The sequence below is a fragment of the Stegostoma tigrinum genome, chromosome 30 (genome assembly GCF_030684315.1).
Source record: "Stegostoma tigrinum isolate sSteTig4 chromosome 30, sSteTig4.hap1, whole genome shotgun sequence".
NCBI lineage: Eukaryota > Metazoa > Chordata > Chondrichthyes > Orectolobiformes > Stegostomatidae > Stegostoma > Stegostoma tigrinum.
In genome coordinates this window covers 16,784,828-16,809,539 of record NC_081383.1, presented here as the reverse complement: position 1 = coordinate 16,809,539, position 24,712 = coordinate 16,784,828, and the positions used below count along the sequence as shown (strand labels likewise).

The following is a 24,712-nucleotide window of genomic DNA, read 5'->3' as shown; positions in this document are numbered from 1 at the left end:
TGTATGGGGCGGTGGGGGTGAGATGGTTTGAGGACTGATCATTGAAAATGAGGTAAGATCACATGGATCTATGAACAATCAGCTCCCCGAACACAATCCATGGTCAGCATGATGGACATCAGGCTTCTCACCACAAAGGGGGAGGAAGCCCAGTTAACACTCCCACTGTGTGGAGAGGCCACTTGCTAAGTGGATGCTACATCGCAGCGGGAAGCGTATTTCTTAATCGAAGAAGAGACTGTGGGAATCATATTATTCACAATGGTCTAATAATCAGTTGCTTGTCAGAGACTGATGAATTCTGTGGATTCGTTTATTTATAAAAGTAAATCGCATTGAAAGCCCTGAAACAGACATTACAGCAACTGATTCTGCAGGTGCAGACCCACATCAGTCTAACTGCCAGGCAGAGCTGCAACATTATATACCCCCAACACTTACAGTCCTAAAGGCAGAATCTCAAAGACAAGGTACACTTACAATAATGGATTAGAAAGGCCCCTGTCACTCAAAGAATTTGCTTAGAAGGGTTTTCTTTCCATCACTTACATTTTATTAAAATATTAAAAGCTGCTGGTCTTCACTGTCCCCTGGAGTGCCTCCCTGTGTGCAGACTGGACTCCACTCTCGGCTTATTACCATGCCTCCTGCTTCCCTTTCATACATCACCACGCTCTTCAAATAATAGTGGTCACCAACAGGAGGCTGGTGACTGCAGCTATAGGAAATAGTGTAAGGCAAACATGAAAGTGGGCAAGTACAGGGCATGGTGGTGCACAGCTCAGTGGCGCATGTGCCAATGGTTTACTCGGTAAACAAGCTGCATATACTTGAAGAGCATGGTGATGTTTGAAAGGAAAACATGAGACATATAGTTAATGAGCAGAGAGTAGAGTCCAGACTCTAGACAGAGAGGCAGTCCAGGGGCTGGGTCATTTCTTGACTGGCATGTTGGCCTTAGTCAGGCAGTTGGTGCAATGTAATTCAGAGGGTTTGTGCCTTGGCAGTCTCGGGGGGGGTTTACAGTCCTTGTAGTCAAACAAAAGCTAATCATTCAATTGGGATCATCATGCCAATTTACTTTGGGGGAAATGGACCACAGTTGAGGGTGAGTAGGCAAAATTGAGTGGTATTTTTTAAAAAGGGCCAATCCCAGGTGCTGTTGAGACTGAGGGGAGTTCATGCTTAGGGATTGGCCTGGAACAATCACAGTGATAGGGGCAATTGTGGGGGAGGACCTGATAGTATGCAGCACCCTCTGATAACCTATTGAAGAGGCAGGTCTAAGGTAAGGAGTGATCATGCTGACCTTGACATGGGGAGGGTGCAGGGGCATTGGAACCTTTGTAGTCAGGAGCCCCAGGGGTAAAACAGAGTCATTAACATTAGTTCATCGTATAAAAGGGACTCCGCTCCAAAGGGGGAGAGTGTGAAGGGACATCAGGGGCACTGGGAGCATTACACTGTGGCACACATGAAGAATTTGGCGGGGGGGTGGTATTTTGTGGATTCCAGGCAGAGTTTGCAAGTCACTGCAGAGAACGCAAAAACTTCATTGATCCAAAAATCAACTGCACAATAAAGATTTGGATATTGACAAAATGGGAACAAAAAAAAGTGTGAGGAATAAAGGGAGTGGAGTTTGGGACTGGAATGTAAGGCCACCTGAAGGGCTATCCAGGAACCAGGAATTCAGTGATTACACAACATGACCCATCAATCTCCAATTCACACTTGAGCAGCATCAAAACATTCCTCGCACCATCCAATTCAGACCTCACCTCACAAAGAACCAACTGAGAGTACATTGCACCTTGTGTGCCATCCAATGGTCTGATGTCAACAAGAGTCAATGCAGCAAGGCACATTCACTCACTACCTCATCCTCCCCATTGGTCAAGTCACACAGGGACTGAGAACCATCACATTACACCTGACACGTTCTCAAACACGAGACAAGGTCTAACAGGACAGTGCTGTTGTGGTTAGAGGGCATCCTGGCAGCTGCTACATGAAAAGGTTACATGGACACTTTCTTGGGCTACCTTACGTGACGACAAGCTGTTTAATGTGCATGGGAAAAGTATTACCAGGTTTGAACGTAACCCTAAAACTGGTTGTTCACATTCACTGGGTATGACCGAGGTGACAGCTGCCCTACATTGCTCCCAAGTTGCCAACGTGGGCTAATTCTTGTTGAGAGTGTAGAATGCATACACTCTGACTGGTTCTCCAGGAAGCAATATTGACAATAATTTGGCAGTTTTACCAAAATGAAATTTGGCATTACACCAATCAATTCACTCCGATTTTGTCATTGCCTCATTCTTGTGGCAGCAGGGATTGGAATATTCACAGCCATTTTGACTCATCCAGCACTTCAAAAGCTACCTCTTTCACTGCTCTGAAAATTCACTTAATCTCAGCTTCACACTTCTAAAATCATGTTATAAGTGCTGGCTATCACAAATGAAAATTAAAACAAGTTAGAGCAGATGTAGAGGTCCCTTGACTATGGCAAGCCTGTGAGCATACTATATGCAAATACATTTCTCCCTTAATGTGGGCCACCACATCTATGTATCTAGCTGTATCTACCCACAGCCTTCAGCGTTGGTCAGAGCAGTTGCAGGTTACATTAAAAAAATGCAAGACTTCAGCAAGCCAGAGATGCATCTGGGTCATCTCCACTGAAATGATCATGACATCTCGCAATGAGTTCAGGGATTAGAGCTGGTGGGTGAAGGTGAGAAAGATGCCAGATTACGAAAGAACAAAGCTATTGTTCCCCCACAGCCCTGGGACAAACATTGATTGGCTTAATACTTCTAAAAGATTGCTCCTTTTGGAATCTGGGCAGGTGAGTCCTGCATAGGCCCCCGGACTGTCAAGTGACCAGCTGCAATGCCTAGTCTCAAACAATGACCCTATACTTGTCCTTGTGAAGCACAGAGTGAGAGAACTTCATTTTTTTATGAGAAATAATTCATGGGATCTTGTCTTGTCACTGGCTAGGGGGCGTCAGTGACTAGGCCAGCATGTGTTGCTCATCCCTAATTACTCAGAGGGCAGTTAAGAACCAACAACATTGTTGTAGGTCTGGAATCTCACTTGTCAGCTAAGGATAGCAGTTACCTTCCCTAGAAGATCAGACTGGTTTTCTCCCCTCAACAATCATTTCATTGTCACCATCAGGCTCTTAGATCATAGAATCATAGAATCCCTACAATGTGGAAACAGGCTCTTTGGCCCAACAAATCCACACTTACCCATCCCCGTATAACCCACCTAACCTCCACATCCCTAAACATAACAGGCAATTTTAGCGCGGCCAATCCACATAGCCTTCATATCTTTGGACTGTGGGAGGAAACTGGCATACCCAGAGGAAACCATTGGAGACACGGGGAGAATGTGCAAACTCCACACAGACAGTTTCAGACAGTGAATTTTTATTGAATTCAAATTACTCCATCTGCCGTAATGGGATTTGAACTCAGGTCCCCAGATCCTTACATGGGTTTCTGGATTAATAGTCTAGCAATAACATACCAGCCTATCCTTATCTTACCCTTAAGGCCAGCATTTATCACCCATCTCCAATTGTCAAGAGGTCAGCCAAGAGTTGACCGTATTACTGAGAATCTGGAGTCACATGTAGGCCAGACTGGGTAAGGGCAGCAGATTTTGTTCCCTAAAGGACATTAGTGAACCAGATTGGCTTTAAATGACAATCAGCAGTGGTTACATTGTCAACATAAGACAAACATTTTTATTCCAGAATCCTTTCAAATTCCTCCATCTGCCATTATGGGATTAGAACACATATCCCTAAAATATTATGAAAACTGAAAATTCAGGAGAAGTACAACAAGTCTGGCACCACCTGGGGAAAGAAAATCAGGGTTCAGAGAATCTGGGTGTAAGGGGAAACTGTGAGGAGGATCACAGATGGTCCATTGTGATTTGGGCAAGTTGAGTGAATGGACAAACGTATGGCAAATTAAGTAAAATGGGGATAAATATGAGGTTATCCTCTTTGGTAGAAAAAACAAGAAGGCAGATTATCTAAACAGCAACAGATTGGGAAAAGGAGAGATACAACAAGACCTGGATGTACTTGCACACCAATGACTGAAAGTAAGCATGCAGGTGCAGCCCGTGGTGAGGAAAGCAAATGGTATACTGGCCTTCATGGTGAGAGGATTTGCTATAATTGTAGAGGGCCTTAGTGAGGCCATACCCAGAGAACTGTGCATAATTTTGGTCTCCTTATCCAAGGAAGGATGTTTTATCTATGGAGGGAGCACAATGAAAGGTTATAAAATTAATTCCTGGGATGGTAAGACTGATGTATGAAGAGAGACTGATTGGTTAGGTCGAAATTCAATGGACTTCAGAAGAATGAGGAGAGGTCTCATAGAAACCTATAAACTTCTAACAGGATTAGACGGAAGGATGTTCCAAACACCAAGTCGAGTCCACATCAAGAGTCCCTCTATCAGGGCAGCTCATGTAGAACTGAGATGAGGGCAGATTTCTTCACCCAGTGTGCATTGAGCCTGTGGAATTCTCTGCCACAGAAAGCAGTTGAGACTAAAACTTTGAATGTTTTCAAGAAGAAGGGAGTTAGATATAGTTCTTAGGGTTAAAGGCATCAAAGGCTTTGAGGAAAGAAAGCCGGAACAGGGTGTGAAAGTGGATGACCAGCCTTGATCATACCGGAGGATGGAGCAGGCTTGAAGGGCCTACTCCTGATCCTTATTTCTATGTAACTTTGAATCCAATTTGACTTTTCATTGGAACCCGCAGCATCTACATCCATAGTACTTTGCTTTTGTTTGCCAAGAACATGAGCCTGAGGTTCTGGATTACTAGCCCAGTGGCATTAGCAATCTGGCATTGCCTCCCCCATTCAATGCTCAGAAATGGACATGTAGGCCTTACATCTATGACATTGACATGCACAAGGCTCCATGTCTACAAGGTGACGGAGAGACTTAGATACAAATTTTGGACATGATGTAAAGCAGGTCCCAATTTATTTTTGAATCAGGCACAGGAGTCCAACCGAGCACTCAATCTCCCAGTTGAATGGCAACTGGGGGAGGCTTGCTTGCTAACCAAAATCTCATTGTTGATTTGAGGCTGATACATTCAGAGAGTTTGCATGCAAGGGTGAGTCACTAGGCTATTGTAAAATTCAAAACTATGCAGACAGTGAACATTAATGTTTACATTCAAAAAGAACAAGAAAGTCGTGACAAACAACAGAAGCAGCAATCTCAGGAGGATCAAAGGACTGTGGGCTGTGAAGAGTAGCTCAGGAAATCCCTGAATGCAGAGCAGCTTTTTTTACATATTGAAAACTAAGCTGAAACAGCACTGCTCAAAGGCACTGTCTCCAGTCACAACTGCTCATATTTTACCTTTATGTGGATAATAGCTTTTTGCAATTATAACCTTTGGACTTAATTAGGGACCATGTATCTCATTTACTTTTACAACATTTTATTACTAGTACCACAATTTAAAATCACAGATGTGAAAGAGAAGGATTTAAAAGGAGGAATCATGTTACTGATTAAGGAGATTGTCACAGCTACGCTAAGAGAGGATATCTTGGAGGGATCATCCAATGAGGCCATATGGGTAGAACTCAAGAACAAGAAAGGTGTTATCACTAAGATGGGGTCATACCATAGGCCTCCCAATAGCCAGCAGGAGAGGGAGGAACAGATATGTAGGCAAATCACAGAATGATGTAAAAACAACAGGGTTGGTTAAGTGGGTGTAGCGGATGATTTTAGAGTCCCAGTCAATACTGGAAAGTTAAGTGCCAAAGGGCTTGGATGGGACAGAATTTTTTTAGGTGCATCCAGGAGGGTCTTTTGAAACAATGAGCAAATAGTCCAACTAGGAAAGAGTCTGTACTAGACCTAACACTGCGAAATAAGCCTAATCAGGTGATCAAAGTTTCAGCAGGCGATCATTTTAGTAACAGTGATCACAGTTCTGTAAGTTTTAAGATAGACTCAGAACTTCTACAGTGCGGAAAGAGGCCATTCAGCCCATCAACTCTGCACTGACCCCCTGAAAAGCACCCAACACAGACTCAACTACCTACTCCGTTCCAGTAATTGACAGTTACCTTACATGTCCCACAACACTATAAGGCAATGTTACCATGGCCAACCCACCTAATCTATACATCTCAAACTGTGCGAGGAAACCACAAGGCCTGAAGGAAACCCACGCAAACATGAGGAGAACGTACAAAAATCACACAGACAGACAGTCACCCAAGGCTGGAACTGAACCTGGCTCTCTGGTACTGTGAGACAGCAGTACTAACCACTGTGCCACAATGCCATCCCTATAGTTTTGGGTGAAAGTACTAAGTTGGGGTAAAGCTAATTACAACAGTATTAGGTAGGAACTGAAGAAATTAGATTGGGGTTGGCCTTTTGAGTAAATCCACATCTGACACGAGGATGTTTAAAAGCCAATAAATCAGAGTTCAGAGCCTGCACATTCCTGTGACGACGAAAGATAAGGCTAGCAAGATTCAGGAACCCTGGATAACATAAGATACTGAAAGTTTAGTCAAAAAGAATAAGGAAACATATATAAAGATTTGGGATACTGTAATCAGACAAGGCCTTTGAGGAATTTAAAGGGAGCAGAAAAAAAATCTTGAACTTGGCGGGCGAGAAGCGGCCAAGAAGTATTCTTGGCAAATAGGGATTACTGAGAATCCAAGGGCATCTAATACATATATTGAGGACAACAGGGTGGCTAGAGAAAGGGAAAACAAGGAAGTTTATACTTGGAGCCAGAGGAATTCGGTATGATCCTTAGTGAATGCTTTGCATTGGTATTTATCAAGCAGAAGGGCATGGATGTTGGTAAGATTAGGGAGCGGTATGTTGATATTCTAGGGCATGTCCATATAAAGAAGGTGGTGGTTTTGGGTGTTCGAACATTAAGTTAGATAAGTCTCCAAGTTCTGGTAGGATCTATCCCAGGATACTGAATAAGGCAAGAGAGGAGATTGCTGGCACCTTGACAGAAATCTTTGTATTCTCTTTAGCCATAGGCGAGGTTCCAGAAGACTAGAGAATAGCCAATGATATTCCTTTGTTAAAGAAGGGCAAGATGGATAATCCAGGAAATCATAGGCCAATGAGCCTTATACCAATTGTAGGGAAATTATTGGAGACCATTCTTAGGGACAGAATTTACTCTTATTTAGAAAAGAATGGACTTATTTGGGAAAGTCAGCATGACTTTATGTAAGGGAGGTCTGGCCTCAAAAATTTGATTGATTTTTTGAGGATGGAACTCATTGCTGTAGAGGGATGTGCAAGTTGAATCAGTGAGTGTATCTAAGATAGAGGTAAATAGGTTCTTGATTAGTAAGAGGATCAAATGTTATGCAGAGAAAGCAAAAGAATGGGATTGATAAACATACCCGCCATGGTTGAATGGCACACTAGATTTGATGGGCTTAATGGCCTAATTATGCTCCTCTACAGAGATATCTTATGATCTCATGGTCTTAAATGACAAAGATGATTGATGAGGGGAGAGCAGTGGATGATGTCTACATGGGCTTTACAAAAGCATTTGGCAGTGTTCCTCATTGTAGGCTGATCCATAAGGTTAGGTCACATGGGATCCACAGTAAATTGGATACAAAATTGGCTTGGTCATGGAAGACAGAGAGTAGTTGTGGAGGAGTGTTTTTCTGACTGAACGTCTATAACCATAATCCAGACAAGTGTGAGGTGATGTATCTTGGGAGATCAAATGGAAGAAGCAAGTATACAGTAAGTGTCAGGACACTTAGGGCCATTGACTTACAAAGGGACCATGGTGAGCAAGTCCGTAGCTCCCTGAAACTGGCAACGTAAGTAGATTAGATGGTAAAGAAGGCATTTGGCATATTTGCCTTTATCGGTTGGGACACTGAGTATAAAAGTTGGCAAGTCATGTTGCAGCTGTATAAAATTTTAGTTAGGCCATATTTGGAATAGTGCATGCAGGTCTCATCCCAACGCTACAGGAAAGATGCAGAAGCTTTGGAGAGGGTACAAAAAAGTTTTATCAAGGTGTTGTCTGGATGGGATTGTATTAGCTATAAGAGATGTTGGACAAGCTTGGGTTGTTTTCTCTAGAGCTATGAGGAGACCCAATACAGCATATAAAATTATGAGAGGTATGGATAGGATGGATAGTTTGAGTCTTTTTCCCTCAGGGTGAAAGATCTTAAAAACTAGGGGACATATGTTTAAGGTGAGAAGGGAAAAGTTTAAAGGAGATGTACGAGGAAAGACTTTTTTTTGTTTTACACACAGAGAATGGTAGGTGCTTGGAATTTGCTGCCAGGGCAAGTAATAGAAGCAGATGTGTTAGCAATATTTAAGAGGCATTTAGACTGACACGTGAATAGGCAGAATATAGAGGGGCAGGATAGTGCAGGAAGATGGGATTAGTTTAGAATTGCATCATGTTTGGCATACAAATGGTGGGCCAAAGAGCCTGTTCCTGTGCTGTACTGTTCTATGTATGCATGGAATAAGAGTCCTGGATTTACAAATTACAAACTACTAGTATTTGGTAATATAAATGACATGGTCAATAGAACTCTCAGTTTTATTTTTTGTCAACCATTCATTTGCAGCATGAATCCCCTATAGGAGGATGGCATGATTGTTCCACTGGCAATCATCAGGAGAAAACATGTGGGATCTACAAAGTGGCAGTGTTTGTTTACAGAATACAACATTATATCCATCTTCCTCTTATCTACCAGTGCCTTGACAGTCCCTTTCAATTCATTTGAAAGGGTAGATATATGAATGACCAATTCCTGAACAGGGCCACGTCCCTATCTTTATGACATAAACTAAAATAGGGCAACATTCAGGGTGTAGGTAATGAACTCGAATATAAAAAGGTTCCTACGAGGACCTCCTTATGTTTGAGCAGACTAAGGTAAGTAAACACATTGAATGTCCTCACACTCCCTCACAGGGGACTCTCCTTAAAGCATGAACTCCGATGGGGACATTAAAATTAAACCCAATGCTATTAGCAAAGTTGCAATGCACATGACCCCTTGCCATGCCCACTGAGAAAGCAAAGAGTGTTTTGGGGTCACAACATCCTCCCTCAAAACAAAATCTCAAATATAGCCATGGAAGAGGGGCACATATTTAGTCAGAATGAGTCCCTTAACTGCCCACAACCTGTACATGTTAATAGCTAATGTGACCAGGCCTGGGAACAGATTCACAAGGGATCCTTGGATCTAGCCCTTCACCTCCTCACCAGCTGGTCAAAGATCATGTGCATGGGGCTGAAGCACAAACAACACTGGAGGAGCAGCACCTTCAAACAATAATGCAGCACAAAAAAAGCCTCACACCCTACTTAAAAATGAAACAAAGGCTCCTCAAGGCCACTGAAAATACTGGGACCAGGGAGCCCCTATTTACAGTTATTTTCTTAATCAACCTGTTCAAAGACATAATAACATCTCTGGATCAGGCAGGACTTGAACCCAGGCCTCCTGGCTCAGAGGTATGGACACTTAAAATGCATTGGAAGAGTTCAGACCCCTATTCATACCTTTTTGAATAAATGAGAAAAAAAATGAACGAAGAAAAAACATCTGACATTTAAAGGTGCAATACAAAAAGCAAAACTTCAAATAAAAGTGACCAAATTTAAATTAAAAACTCATTTTTAATTGCCCAAACCCAGTTCACATGGTTCACATTGACCACACCCAGTGGCAGGTTAACAAGAAGAAGGCTTTCTGACCCTTCTTATATTATTTTTGATTAACCCACTTGAAACCGAATCAAACCAAATTAAAGTGCGACAACTCTTTGAAAGGGCGCTGCAAAGATATGTCAAACTTTCAAAGGAAACTTAACATTTACAGGGTGATGATGTAACCTCACCCCTGTGGTGGCCATAAGTTACACTATCAGTGGACATGCTGTCTCTCCAGGGTCACCAGGATAGGTTGCGACCAGGGAAGGGAGCCAGATATTCGGGTATTGTGACAACCCATCCATAGTCTGTGAAGTGGATCCATTAATGGTCAACATGCCTGAGCGCAGGAGCAGACCCTTCCAACCTGCTTGTCCTTCTCCGGTAACCAAAAACAGGTGCCTGCAGCTTAACTTCAAGTTATATTTGATGAACTACTCCCTTATATATTGAAAAATGGGCAGCAGCCTCACATACGTGTTGTACACGTTGTTCCTAGACTCCTTCAGGCCACAGGAATTACAAGTGAACTGAGAAGAGTTCATCAAACTATGGAATCTATGGATGTATGAGACTGCTAGTTGTTAAACCCTCCAACCCAGATCCCTGAGAGTCAGGGGAAGGCTCCAATGTAGGCAGCCACTCATTGTTAATCTTCATCACTGCAAGAGGGCAAAACAGAATGCCAAAGCATATTGAGATGATGCACAAAAGGTGAGAAAGTGAAGGGAGAGCTGTAGCTCACACAATAAGCCAACTGAAAGGACATGGAGGGAGGTGCCATGAGACAGCTCACATCCTGAGGCCCAGGATCTTTGGAGCAGAACACTACAGCTTTAAACCAATGGATAGTATTGGCTGTAAGCTGAACATCCAGCAACACACAACATGATAGTAATACTGGCATTATTGGTCCCATTCCTCCACCATCCAGCATGGTCAACTCTTGTCATCCCAGCAACCTGAGCTCTTTCTTCTGCAAGGCACCTAAAAGGTCCCCTTTCTGCAGATAATTTTAACCAACTTGTTCAGATATATTATTAAACATCTCTGGAGGAGGTGGGTCTTGAACCTCGGTCTCCCTATCTCACAGTAGGGACACTACCACTGTGCCACAAGTTATCTCTTGGTCCCTTTTTAATTTTTATTTGTTAGAAAGTTAACCTATTTTTCTAAATCAACCTGTTCAGAGATATTATTACCCACTCTAGAGCAAGTGGGATTTGAACCTAGGCCTCCAGGTCCAGAGGCTAGGGACATTACCACTGAGCCTTTTGAAGGTGTTCAATTCTTAGTTGATCAAATACCTTTCACCTGTTTATTGTTAACATTAACAATACAACTAACAAAGCAGTGTCAGCTGGGTGAGAAATGGAAGCATTTCGAACAGAGTTACTGCTCTCATTGCCCTATAACATCCTGCTAGTAATGAACAGGAGGGCCCTTTACTGGTGATTGATGGGCTGCTGAATGGAGGGAATAACTTCACCAACCCTGTTTAAAATGGAACTTAGAAGGCTAAAGCCAAAAGTGTGAGCCTATGCATTCATTTGATTATCATATGTGAAACTTCACCCGGCTTATCTTTACCTTGGAAGGCCTAGGACACTCGGAGACTCATGTTGAAGGTGGATTCCACTAATCACTCTCCGAACATGCACAGTGTGGTTGATCAGGCTGCTTACACCACTAGTCATCCCTGTTGCGGCCTCAGAATTATACAGTCTTCATTAGTGGCCTGGGGTCTCAGTATTTTAGTCTAATTAAAGGGAGTTTTGATCATTCTGCATTTTTTGATGGGGTTTCTGTACAAATGTACCTCTCTCCATCACCTGTTCTTGTTCATTTGTGATCTGTTATTATACCGTCGAGAGCAAACTCCCTGTCCTAGCAGTCCTACCATGATGTCTGTAACTGAACTGCAGCATGGGACCTGTAACAGTGCCTCCTCAGAGTGAGGGACCCCTCTGGTGAGGTCTACAGCATGGAAACAGGCCCTTCAGCCCAATCTGTCCTTGTCATGCAGTTTTTACAATTAAACTAGTTCAATTTCCCAGCATTGGGTCCATATCCTTCCACACCTGTGCTACCCATGTACCTGTCCAAATGTTTCTCAAACGACAAAATTGTACTCTCCTTCACCACTGCCTCTGGCAGCCCGTTCCAGACACCCACCACCCTCTAAAAAATTGCCCTACTGGACCCTTTTGTATCTCTCCGTCTCACCTTAAACCCATGTCCTTTAGTTTTAGACATCCTTATCATGGGGGGAAAACTGTTGGCTATCTAGCTGATCTATGCCTCTCATCATTTTATAGACCTCTACAAGAGACTGAGGAGTGACCTTACGCACTTGGGGAAAAAAGTCCAAATCCTACTTATAATTCAAAGCTTCCAGTCTAGATAGTATCCTAGTAAATCTTTTCTGTGCTGTTTCTAATTTAAGAATGCCCTTTCCTCATCCTCTTCACCACCACTTACTGTTAGATGCTTCAAGGTCCATGGGAAGGGAAAGCCCAGCTTTAGTACTGTCAATGCAATAGGTGAAGTTATTATTGTCAGGCTGACTATTTTTCACTGGCTCCTGACAACATTGTGTATTGTATTCTTTTTGTATGTGATATTTCATTCTGTCACCAGATAGCTAGAAAACTGCCATCTCTCCATCTCTAATAGCTATGTGCCAAGATGAGGCTTATCTGCACCATATCCTTCTCTGCAGCTGTCTGTAAAACCTATTCTGCTGAAGTCAATGACTGAAGTCACTTACTCATTTCATCTTAGTTCATTCAGTAATATGAAAGGACAAAGGACTCAGTCTCTGGTCCACCACAGCCTCTTTTAGTCCAGCCCAGGGAATATCCTGCTCTTAAAGGTCCTCCTTAAATGCATTTCACCAGATCTTCTTTGAACAGCTCTACCTTCTTTCTCAGTCTGGTGGAGGTCCTTGGTGAATGTCTGGAAGGTGAAAGCTGTGCCCTCTCCCTCAGTCATCTCTCCTTGTCATGCTGTCCTGTAGACACCACTGACCAATCACGTATACCTCAACTTCAATCTCTCCAGGTGATGTCCAGAATATTATGTAGGAAATACCGTTAAAAATGCCCAACTTAAGTGAAATTTTTGCTGTTCACTTCCATGTTTCGCAGGTGTATACTGCAGGTGGTATTCCATTGTCAATGTTGACTCCTCCCATTATCTGATTACTATTGGATTTGATGCCAGAGAGCCACTTTTCTGAAGTAAAGTTCCTGAGAAAGTTGGTGTGAATCTGCAGGAAACTGATGATAAAGCACCTCTTAAGTTTGCTTTGCACGAGCAGATGTTGCCTAATTTTAGAAATTTGGTTGTTGCAGACATTTAATGTCTGATGGAGACATTTTTACATATTCTATTAGGCTCTTGACTGTGGGAAGGTGGTGTGTTTCACTACAGAAGAGATCACGATGCTAATGATACCCCTGTCAAAACTCTTGACAAGAAAATAACTGTGTTATTAGCAGCCAGAATCTGCAGATTAGACCACGGTGTAGGCAAAGAATGGCTGGATTCATTACATAAACTTACATGGAGCAAATTGCATTTAGAAATTTAGAGATATGAAGTGTGCGTCTCACAAACTTCATTGAGTTTTTTGAGGAAGTAACCAAGAAGATTGATGATGGCAGCGCAGTAAATATTGTTTACTTGGACTTCAGTTAAAGCCTTTGATAAGGTTCTGCATGGTAGACTAATTAGTAAAGTTAGATCACATGGCATTCAGGGTGTGTGTGCTTGCCATATGGACACAAAATTGAATTATTGGTAGGAGACAGTGTGATGATGGAGGGTTGTTTTTCAGACTTGAGGCCTGTTACCAGCAGTGTTCCACAGGGATCAGTGCTGGATCCACATTTTTTGAACATTTATATAAATAGAAGGCATGGTTTGTGGATGACACCAAAATTGGTGGTCTTCTGGACAATAAAGAAAGATATCGAAGATTGTGAAGAAATCTTGATCAATTGTGGCAATGTAGGGAAGAGTGGTAGATGGCAGTTTAATCTTACTGCAGCGTGGGAGGTTGAGTGGTGATTTTATAGAGGTTTCTAAAATCATGATGGTTATAGGTAAGACGAATGGTAGGTAACTTTTCTCTAGGGGATTTCAAGATTAGGGGTCATATTTTTAAACTGACAGGAAAAAGGTTTAAAAAGACATGAGGGAAAACATTTTTTATACAGAGAGTGGTTCATATGTGGAATGAACTTCAAGAGGAAGTGGTGGATGCAGATACAGTTACAATGTTTAAAAGACATGAATAAAGAATGTTTGGAGGGATGTGGGCCAAGCACAGGTAGGTGGGCCTAGTTTAGTTTGGGATTATGGTTGATATGAACTGGTTGGGCCAAAGGGTCTCTTTCCATGCTGTATGACTCTCTGTGAATGAATGTCAGAAGAGGCTCTGAGAGCGAGAGCGCACGAGAGAGAGGGTGAAAAAAGTGTAAGAGAAAAAGTGGGAGCGAGTGAGAGAGGTCAAGTATATTTGTTAACTGTAGCTCCTGTCACCTTACTGCACCAGGAAGTTGATACCCACTCCGGCTGTGGATAAATGCTCAGTACAGCTTAAATCATAATTGCACACCTGTTGCCAACTAGCTTGCCCCTTACACCCGTCTTGCTGCCATCTTGCTGTGCCCTATTCTGTCCCATTTGCCTCTGCCCTCCATGCCCCACTTGCCAACCTGCTCACTTCCCTCTACATTGCTGCACTAGCCCACCCTTCCACTACTGTGCTCACCACCCTCTCCACTGACTTCCTTGCAGCCCTGCATGCTGCTTCCCTCAACCCTTTGCACACACTCATTCACCATGAAATACAAGATATGAACAGTTTAATAAATTAAACTTGTGCCTTCAATGTAAATGAAAATTTTGAATAAACATACATTAAAATCAGTTCCATTTTGGTTTATATTTGATGCAGGCGGCTACCCATGATGTCATTGGCATGTGTACTGAACGTGTTCCTTACATTTGTAGTTGCAATAAATACAGCCTTCTTGGTTATGATGCCCCTTCCAATCACAGGATCACACACGAATAGTGAACCGCTACAAAGGGTCCTCCCCCTTTAGTAACTAAAACTGAAATACCAGAAAAGCTTGCCTCATTTCATAATCAGTTAAAGTAAGTTAAAGTGGTGTAACCTGCCTCTCACCTCCCCGTCTGACATAAAGGAGTGGTTGACTGAAATGAAATCCTTTCACTCACTCTATAATCAGCAAGTAACAATTTATTATCTAGCTCTAACAGTGAACAAAATTAACAGAACTACTAACAAGATGAACAAATACCCTTTAACCACTAACTATTCCTGATTAAAATGACGTTCCAATAGATACAACTCAAACTTCTATAAACCAAATTAAAACAAAACATTCAAACTTAATCTCTTGAAATTACAGCCAGGATAGGACTTCTGAAATTCTCTGCACCCTCTTTACTGATCCTCAGTCAGGAATGCCTTTCTCCATCGAATTCTTGTGTCAGGGATGTTAGCAAAGAGTGCTTCTGTACCTTCAGTTTAGATTATGGTTTTCTGAGAGTTCAGAGAATTCTGTGAGAGCCAGTCATTCTTTCTTTTTAGTTCGGAGCTGTTCTCTTGGCAAATGACAGTTGACTCTCACCAATTTTCAAATGGCCTCTTCTTTTATACCCTTCATGACCTATTAATTTCTTACAATAGGGTTGGTCCTAGGTTGTCAAAACCATCAGATTTAAATTTAATCAGGTTTTGGTATCCATCGCCTGGTTTAAATTAATTGGCTAAATTCAAAAACCTATTGTTTTGGTTAAAAAAAATCTTGCTTTACCTGCTAACAGTATAGTCTTTTGATACAATGTTACAATTTCGAGAACTCTCTGTGCATCTGCTACTGCCTGCAGACTTTTAAATCTCCAAGCCTAAAAGTAAATCATCTTCTGAAGGGACCACACACTCTTCCCCCCCTATCATTTTACCAACATCAAATGCTTGAACATGTGTTTTCCAATCTACAAATACTCTGCCCAACTTCACAACATGTCCCCCTTAAGAAGAAAAAATGAACCATCATGATGAAAAGACGGCTACATTTTTTTTCCTCCAAACCCTAACACCATTATTACTGGATCCTTTAGTCATTAATCTAAAGCTGCACATTTCACACTATTTCTATATACATACATAACATTGAACGCTACCATTTGTATCTAATGTACATATTTTGCTTTTAAACCTGTGAAAACGCATCTGCAATAATGAGTCTACAATAACATTTTCATGACCTGCAACATATACAATCTGTAAATTAAATGCCTGTAACATAAGACTCCAATAAAATATTGCAGTGTTTGTGTCTTTAAATCTTTCCAAAAATGTCAAAGGGTTGAGATCAGTGTACACAACCGTCTCAATTTTTTTGCAACGTAAACATTAAAATGTTAAAGCCAGTACCAACTCAATAACTCCTTTTCAACAGTTGAATATTTTCTCTGGGGGATATGGAGTTTCTTTGAAAAATAACCAATTGGTTTTTCAATTCCACAAGCATCCTCCTGTAACAAAACAGCTCCAACCCCTATGCCACTTGCATCGATAGTGATTTTAACAGGGATTCGAGAAACTTGGAGTGGCTAGAACTGATGTGGTGGTTAAATTCTCAAATGCCTCCTGGCATTGTTCTGTCCACCGGAATTTTGTGTTCTTCTTTAGTAAATCCATCAGCAGTGCCAACATGCTACTCAAGTTTGGTGCAAATTTCCTGTAGAATCCGCTCAGTCTCACAAATTGTAACATCTCCTTCTTTAAGGAACAGTCTTGGAAATTCCTCAATGTCCTTCATCTTCATCATCGTCTATGTCATCCATCCATCTCTGATATTGTGTCCTAAGAACTTCACTTTTGCCTTTGCAAATTGTGTTTTTGCCAAATTTATGACCAACTTTGCCTTCTGTAGTCTCTCAAAAAGCTCTGCCAAACGCACCAAGTGATCTGTTCACAAATAGCTAAAGATCACTAGGTCATCTATATTGACAGCACAATTAGCCAATCCTAGAACAACTCTGTTCGTTAGTCTTTGAAATGTGGCCAGTGCATTCTTCATTCTAAACCGCATTTCTTTAAAATGATACAGTCCGTTTGGAGTTACAAACACAAACTTCTTTTGCTATCTCTGACAAAGCTACTTTGTCATTAACCACGAAGTAAGTCCAACTTTGTGATATAAGTGGCTTATCCAACTTTTTCCACACAGTTCTCCAACCTTGGAATAGGGTATGAGACTGATTTAGTCATGGCGTTGACCTTCCGATAATCTATGCTGAATCATTCAGTACCAATGGTTTGAGAACCAACATGACCAGTGAACTCCACGTGCTTTGACTTGGCTTGATGGTTCTTGGATCATCGCTTCCTCTTCCTTTTGGACCTGTTTTGAGAGGATTAAGCCTGTAGGTGTCTTGTTTTATTGGAACAGCATTCCTTATGTCAACCTCATGCACAATGGTAATAGTCCTCCCCGTTCTATTTCTACATATAACTACATAGTGCTGAAATGAGCCTTTCATTACAGTTCTCTATTCCTGAGAGAGATAGCTTACTACCCTCTCCACTCTTTCAGGACTTCCTCATTATTCAACTTATTCTGGGGTACGTCAAAATCCAAATCATCTGGATTTGATTCCCCACTGAGTGGCAGTAACTAATACCTGTTTCTTGGGTTCCCTTTCCCTGTCATAATAAGGTTTCAGCACGTTCACATGACATTTTCCAATGTAGCATCTTTACCAGATAATTCACCTGAATTAACTTCCTCTCAATCTGATGCGGAACACTAAACTTTGCTTTGAAGGGATCTCATACCACTGGTAATAGCAGCAATGCTTAAGCCTCATGGGAAAATGTATGTATTTTAGCTTTCTTATCTCCTTCTTGCTTCATTATATGCTGTGCCACCTTCTTGTCTAGCTAATTCACATGCTCTGTTTAATGTTCCTCTCATCTCAGATACATAAGCTAAATATGAGATCTCTGACTTTGGATCTAATCAACTTTTCCTTAATTAATTTTAAAGGCCAAATATCAGTTCAAATGGAGTAAACTAAGTTGATTCATTTGAGGTATCTCTGATAACAAACAATATAAATGGGATAACTTTATTCCAGTCATTTGGGTAATATTGGCAAAAGGCCCTTGGCATGGTTTTTAAGGGCCTGATGCCACCTTTCCAATGCTCCCTGGGATGCACGATGGTACGCATTTGAATTAAAGTGTTGGATGTCTAAACTATTCATGAACTCCTTAAATAGTTTGGCAGTAAAATTGGATTCTTGGTCTCGCCGAATTTCCCTGGGTAGGCCATAACCAGTAAAGAAAGCAAGCAACTCATCCATAACTGCTTTTGCCTTAATATTCCGTAATGGAATTGCCTCTGGAAATCTGGTAGACACTTCCATTATGATGATCAAATACAGTTCTTGAATTTGGTTTTAGGGAGGAGACCTACATAATCAATCATAACTCAAGTGAAAGATTCTTCAAATGCAGGAATTGACATCAAAGGTGTTGGTTTTATTACTGACTGTAATAAATATTACTGACTTTCCTCCCATTTGACATATATGACAGATGTGGCAAAATCCAACCACATCCTAATGTAATCCAGGCCAATAAAAATGCTTTTGTATCTTGGTCTGAGCTTTCCTCACTCCTAGATGACCTCCTACACATAATTTGCGTGCTACCCACAACACTTTTGTTTGCAACATAATCTGTTGAACTTCCAACTTTTTCTCATCTGCACTAACCTACCAAGGTCTCCACTTCTGCCTTAAGATTTTATCCTTAAAGATAATAACATTCTGGAATATATTCGGATTCCTTTTCCAAGTGGGCTTTATGATATAAATATTTTGTAGTCTCATTTTTTGTAAAAACATTAGTCTTTCACAACTAAACACCTCTACCTGCTGAGGTTCTTCCTTTACCATTTCATTGAACAGGGTGTCAGCAACCTGGACCTCAACGCCTTCATCTTTCACTTTGGTTTTCCCTTCTTTCTTCAACTTATAACTGTGGGATCTTGTCACCACACAGTCTACAAAAATTCCACAATATTTTTCTTTTCACTCTTCAGTTTCCTGGTTTTCCTTTGGCTTCTCCACTACAATGGGCATCAATCCCACCTTTGGACCTGCTAAGCTGTTTCCAAGAACAAACTGTATTCCTGGAATAGACACTCTTTCAATCACTCCCACTGTCACTTCCCCAGTCTTCATTGGACTTTCCAGCCTTATCCTACACAGGGGAATGCTGAATATCTCCCCATTTATTTTGTAGATTAATGCTCTCTCTGACAACATTTCAGAAAGAGTGTAAATGCTTTCATCTTTTACTATTAGATTCTGACCAGATCCTGTATCTCTCCATATTTTAACATTTTAAACTTCTCCCCCCTGTTCTTCCTGAGTAAACCTTACCCATAGAGATGAAGTCTTCGAAGAAATTGGGCACTATCTTACTATCCTGCCCACAACTAGGCTGTGCACTCTCCTGCAGCTCCTCCACCTTCCCTTGGGATTTCCTTCACTACCTCAATTAATCCCACTGGTTGAGCCCCTTTTATCATATCCTTTGTCCTCTCTTAACCAATCAGCGCTGTGACTTTGTGTGTCCCCTTCTACTACAGTGGAAACACTCGATGTCCTTTCACCTCTTTTTCATCCTCTTGGGTTTCTTTTTTTCACATGTGGTAAACTGTTCCCAGTATGATCTACTTTTTGTTTCTCAGTGAATGATCTCCCTTTTTCCCAACTTCTATCTCTCACGAAATGAAATTGCTGCTGGAAGCTAGATTTCGATATATGCACTAATGTGTATTCATCCGCCATCTCTGCAGCTCTTCTTGATGTTTCAACTTTCTGTTCCTTAGCAGGAGTTCTGATCATTTCTGGAAGTGAGTTTTTGAAAACCTCCAGCAGAATAATCTAAGATCCTTGTATGTCTTTTCTATCTTTAATGCTCTCACCCATCTATCCAAGTTGCCGTGTTTAATTCTTTCAAATAAGTCCAACCTGGTTCCTTCCTTACATTTCTGAACCGTTGTCGATATGCTTCTAGTACCAATTTGTAGACACTCAAAATAGCCCATTTTTCTTCTTCATATTCTCTTGAGACCTCTTCTGACAGGGCTGCAAATGCCTCACTAGCCCTACCAACTCGATCTGAATTAGCATTACCCACATACGGTCTGGCCAGTTCATTTGTTCAGACAATTTCTCAAAGAAAATGAAAAAGACCTCTACGTCTTTTACATCACATTTTGGTAACGTTTTGACATATTTGTGCATATCCCTACCAGGTCTTTGGCTACGATAGGTTTGGTCATCGTCACTCTCCTCCTCACTAAACCTATCTTCTACCTTCATTTCCATCATTTTAATTTGACTGTCTTGTCTAATTTGCAACTTCCAAAGTTCAAACTCTCTCTTTCTCCCTTTCTTCTCTCTCTTTTTCTTTTCCTTCTGCCCTGGTTCTTTTTTTCCTTTTCTTTATCTACTAACTCCAATGGTCTAATTTTCAAATCTTTTTCTAACTCCGCTGCACTTTCCTGATTCTCTGACATACCTAAATGCTTGACCAACTCCTTTACAATTTCAGTGTTCCTCTTGTCCCTAGTAAACAGGCTAGACTTGGGTTTGCCCAAGTTCAAAAGTATATCATACCTCTGTCCTTCTAAACATTTTGGCAAATTTGGGAAGCATCCTCAAACCCTGGAACCTCTTTTGCAGTGTTAACAACCATTTCCCCCACTTTTGATTTAACTAACCACAAGTAATCAAAATTAAACAGGTTTTCTGCTTCTCACCTCAGTTTTATTGTGAAGATCTAGGACACCAATTCCCAACTCTGATTAAATCTGATAGCACATCTCATACCCCAAATCTGTTCATATCTGTCCAGATTCGTTCAGATCCCGGACACGAACCAGTCAGGTCCCAACTCCAATCCGTTACGAAGCAGAGGTCGACCCCCTTCCCCCCCACCAAAGTAAAACTGAAAGAAAAGAGAAGCTGGCGTCGTCTCATAATCTGTTAAAGGAAGTGTGAAGTGATATAACTTGCCTCTCATCTCCCAGTCTGCTATAAAAGGAGTGGTTAACTGAAATGAAAATCCTTTCACTCACTCTATAATCAGCAAGTAACAATTTATTTAGTCGAACTCTAACAGTGAACAAAATTAACAGAACTGCTAACAATCTGAACAATTCCCCGCTTAACCACCAACTATTCCAGAATAAAACAAAATTCTAAAGGTAAGCTGTTGAATAGCTACAATTCATACCAATGTAAACCAAACTAATAAAAAAAATTAAAACTTAATTTCTTGAAATTACAGCCAAGATATGTCTTCTGGAATGCTCTATGCCCTCTCTGCTGATCCTCAGTCAGGAACACCTTTATCAGTCAAATTATTGTATCAGGAGTATTAGCTCAGAGTTTCACTGGACCTTCAGATTAGATTATGGTTATCAGAGAGTTTAGAGAATTTTGTGAGAGCCAGTCATTCATTCTCTCGTAGCTCAGAGATGTTTTCTTGGCGCATGACAGTTGATTCTCACCAATTTTCAAATGGCCTATTCTTTTATACCCTTGATGACCTGTTAATTTCTTACAATAGGATGGGTCCTAGATTGTCAAAAACCATAACATTTAAATTTTATTGGGTTTTGGTATCCAATGCCTGGCTCAAAATTAGTTGGCTAAATTCAAAAACCTGTTGTCTTGGTAAAAATGCTGCTTTGCCTGCCTACAGTATAACCTTTCGATACAATGCTTCAATTTCAAGAACTGTACACCTGCTGCTGCCTGCAGGCTCTTCTTAAAATTTCTAAATCTAAGAAAACATCATCTTTTAATGGGACCACATACTCTTCCTGCCTCTCGTTTTACAAGCATCTAAAATCCTGCTTTCTAATCCACAAATATTCTACCCAACTTCAGAACAAAGCACAGCACAGACACTGCAAATTGCCCATAGAACTGTATGTCAGCACAGATTCCATGCCTAATGGAAGAAGAGGGGGAAGGAAAAAGATTGATAAATAAAAACAAAACAAAAAATGAATGGGCATTCAGCAAATTAAAAGAATTCAAATATTGGGACTAGGAAGTGAAAAAGTGCCAAAATAAACAAAGTTCTGAGGAAGGGTCACCTGATCCAAAAAGTTAACTCTGATTTTTTTGGATGTGAGTTTGCTCGCTGAGCTGGAAGGTTAGTTTTCAGACGTTTCATCACCATTCTAGGTAACATCATCAGTGAGCCTCCGGTGAAGCGCTAGTGTTATGTCCCGCTTTCTATTTATCTGTTTAGGTTTCCTTGGGTTGGTGATGTCATTTCCTGCATTGGTGATGTCATTTCCTGTTCTTTTTCTCAGAGGATGGTAGATGGGCTCCAAATCAATGTGTTTGTCGATGAAGTTCCGGTTGGAATGCCATGCTTCTAGAAATTCTCGTGCGTGTCTCTGTTTGGCTTGTCCTAGGATGGATGTGTTGTCCCAATCAAAGTGGTGTCCTTCCTCATCTGTATGTAGGTACTAGTGATAGTGGATCATGTCTTTTTGTGGCTAGTTGATGTTCATGTATCCTGGTGGCTAGCTTTCTGCCTGTTTGTCCAATGTAGTTTTTGTCACAGTTCTTGCAAGGTATTTTGTAAATGATGTTTGTTTTGCTTGTTGTCTGTATGGGGTCTTTTAAGTTCATTAGCTGCTGTTTTAGTGTGTTGGTGGGTTTGTGGGCTACTGTGATGCCAAGAGGTCCAAGTAGTCCTGGCAGTCATTTCGGAAATGTCTTTGATGTAGGGGAGAGTGGTTATGGTTTCTGAGCCTGTTTTGTCTGTTTGTTTGGGTTTATTGCTGAGGAATCGGTGGACTGTGTTCATAGGGTACCCATTCTTTTTGAATACGCTGTATAGGTGATTTTCCTCTGCTCTGCATAGTTCCTCTGTGCTGCAGTGTGTGGTGGCTCGTTGGAATAATGTTCTAATGCAGCTTCGTTTGTGGGTGTTGGGATGGTTGCTCCTGTAGTTCAGTATTTGGTCCGTATGTGTTGTTTTCCTGTAGACGCTGGTTTGAAGTTCCCCATTGACTGTTCGCTCTACTGTGACATCTAGGAATGGCAGTTTGTTGTTGTTTTCCTCCTCTTTTGTGAATGTTATGCCAGTAAAGGGTATTATTGATGGTCTTGAAGGTTTCCTCTAATTTGTTTTGCTCAGTGATGACAAAGGTGTCATCCACATAGCAGACCCAAAGTTTGGTTGGATGATTAGCAGAGCTGTTTGTTCGAGTCTTTGCATTACTGCCTCTGCTAAGACCCCTGATATCGGAGATCCCATGGGTGTACCATTGGTTTGTCTGTAGGTTTTGTTATTGAAAGTGAAGTGGGTGGCAAGGCAGAGGTCTACTAGCTTGATGATGTTGTCCTTGCTGATGATGTTGGTGGTGTCTGGTGTATGTGTCTTTGGTTCTTCTAATAAACACTGACTACACTATTAGAAGAACCAAAGACACATAACCAGACACCACCAACATCTTGAGTGGTTCCTCTGCATTTTCAGTTTTTTTACATTTAAATTAAACTTGCAACATTTGTCGGGATTATCATCTTGTCAGGGACTTAGGAGCACAAATGGCAACATTGCACTGTGTGTTTGTAATTGACAAGTTGTTTACGAGACGTCAATACCAATTTGATGAGGTCAGAACACAAGGCATTGGTGTGGTGACATAAGATAATTGCAAAAGGTATATCAGTGATGATGTATTCACATAACCTCTGATTGCTCCACATCTTGAAGTGTTGATGCAAAACCAACATTTCAACTCTGATCCTATGCTAGATAATCAGGTTGCAAATTAATTTTATTTCCAGCAGATTATGTGGAATGCTATGCCTAAATATGAATTTTTGAACAGGACCAATTTACTTTGTAATTTGGTGTGGAAATGTGATTGATGTGTATGTTCACTGAGATAAAAAGGTTGCAATTATAATTAGTGTAATCAGCATGAAAATGTGTCTGACACTCCTCATAACTGACTGCTACTGCATGCCTTTTATAGAGCAGACTGTTCTGATGCTCAATTTGCTAAGTATTCCTCAGGATAAAGTTTTGTCAAATGGCCGTACCCTGGGGAAATTTTGCAAAAAGTGATCAATTGGAAATGTGCCAAGAAGTGCAACTCTGATCTGCAACAATAGGTTAAATCTTCACAAGCAGGGTTTTAATACTGCTAACAACAGTTCAAAACAAATATTTATGATGATACCATTTCCAATTCAGAGTGTACAAATAGTCACTTGGTTGTGCATAACTTGAGTATTGCTGAAAAAGAGGCACTTTGTCAAAGCTTTTTATTTTGTCCACATCAGGGCATTTGTAAGAATATTAATGCGAAGGGAACTGCATTTTAGACAGAGTTAAAAATGAGTGCTGACTGCTAACCAATGTTGTTCATATTTGCCCTCCACATTATTTTTCATGAGTGCCCTGGCAAATGCATGGTAGAAAGCTAACACTCAAATTCAGGATGTCCTAAAGTACTTTGGAACCTATCAAATATTTGTGGAAGTATAGAAGCATGGCCACTGTTGTAATGCAGGGAATTCTGACAAAGTATAATTATTGTCCATATTTCTAAGCACAGGCAGGTGGGACTAGTTTAGTTTGGGATTCTGGTCAGCATGGACTGATTGGGCAGAAAGGTCTGTTTCCATGCTCAAAGAGTCTATGACATTGCAAATAAAAACTGAAAGAACTGCGGATCCTGTAAATCAGGAACAAAAACAAAATTGCTGGAAAAGCTCAGCAGATCTGGCAGCATCTGTGAAGGAAAAACACAGTTCT

The 24,712-nt window shown here is 41.1% G+C and overlaps 1 protein-coding gene and 1 long non-coding RNA gene across 6 annotated transcripts in view; one reads left to right on the top strand and one right to left on the bottom strand.

Moving 5' to 3' along the window:
• Positions 1–24,712, bottom strand: part of cbarpb (CACN subunit beta associated regulatory protein b) — a 184,766-nt gene that overhangs the window by 96,931 nt on the left and 63,123 nt on the right. The window lies entirely within an intron of this gene.
• LOC125465962 (uncharacterized) overlaps positions 1–24,712 on the top strand; it is a 60,442-nt gene that overhangs the window by 9,545 nt on the left and 26,185 nt on the right. The gene's annotated exons all lie outside the window — the stretch shown is intronic.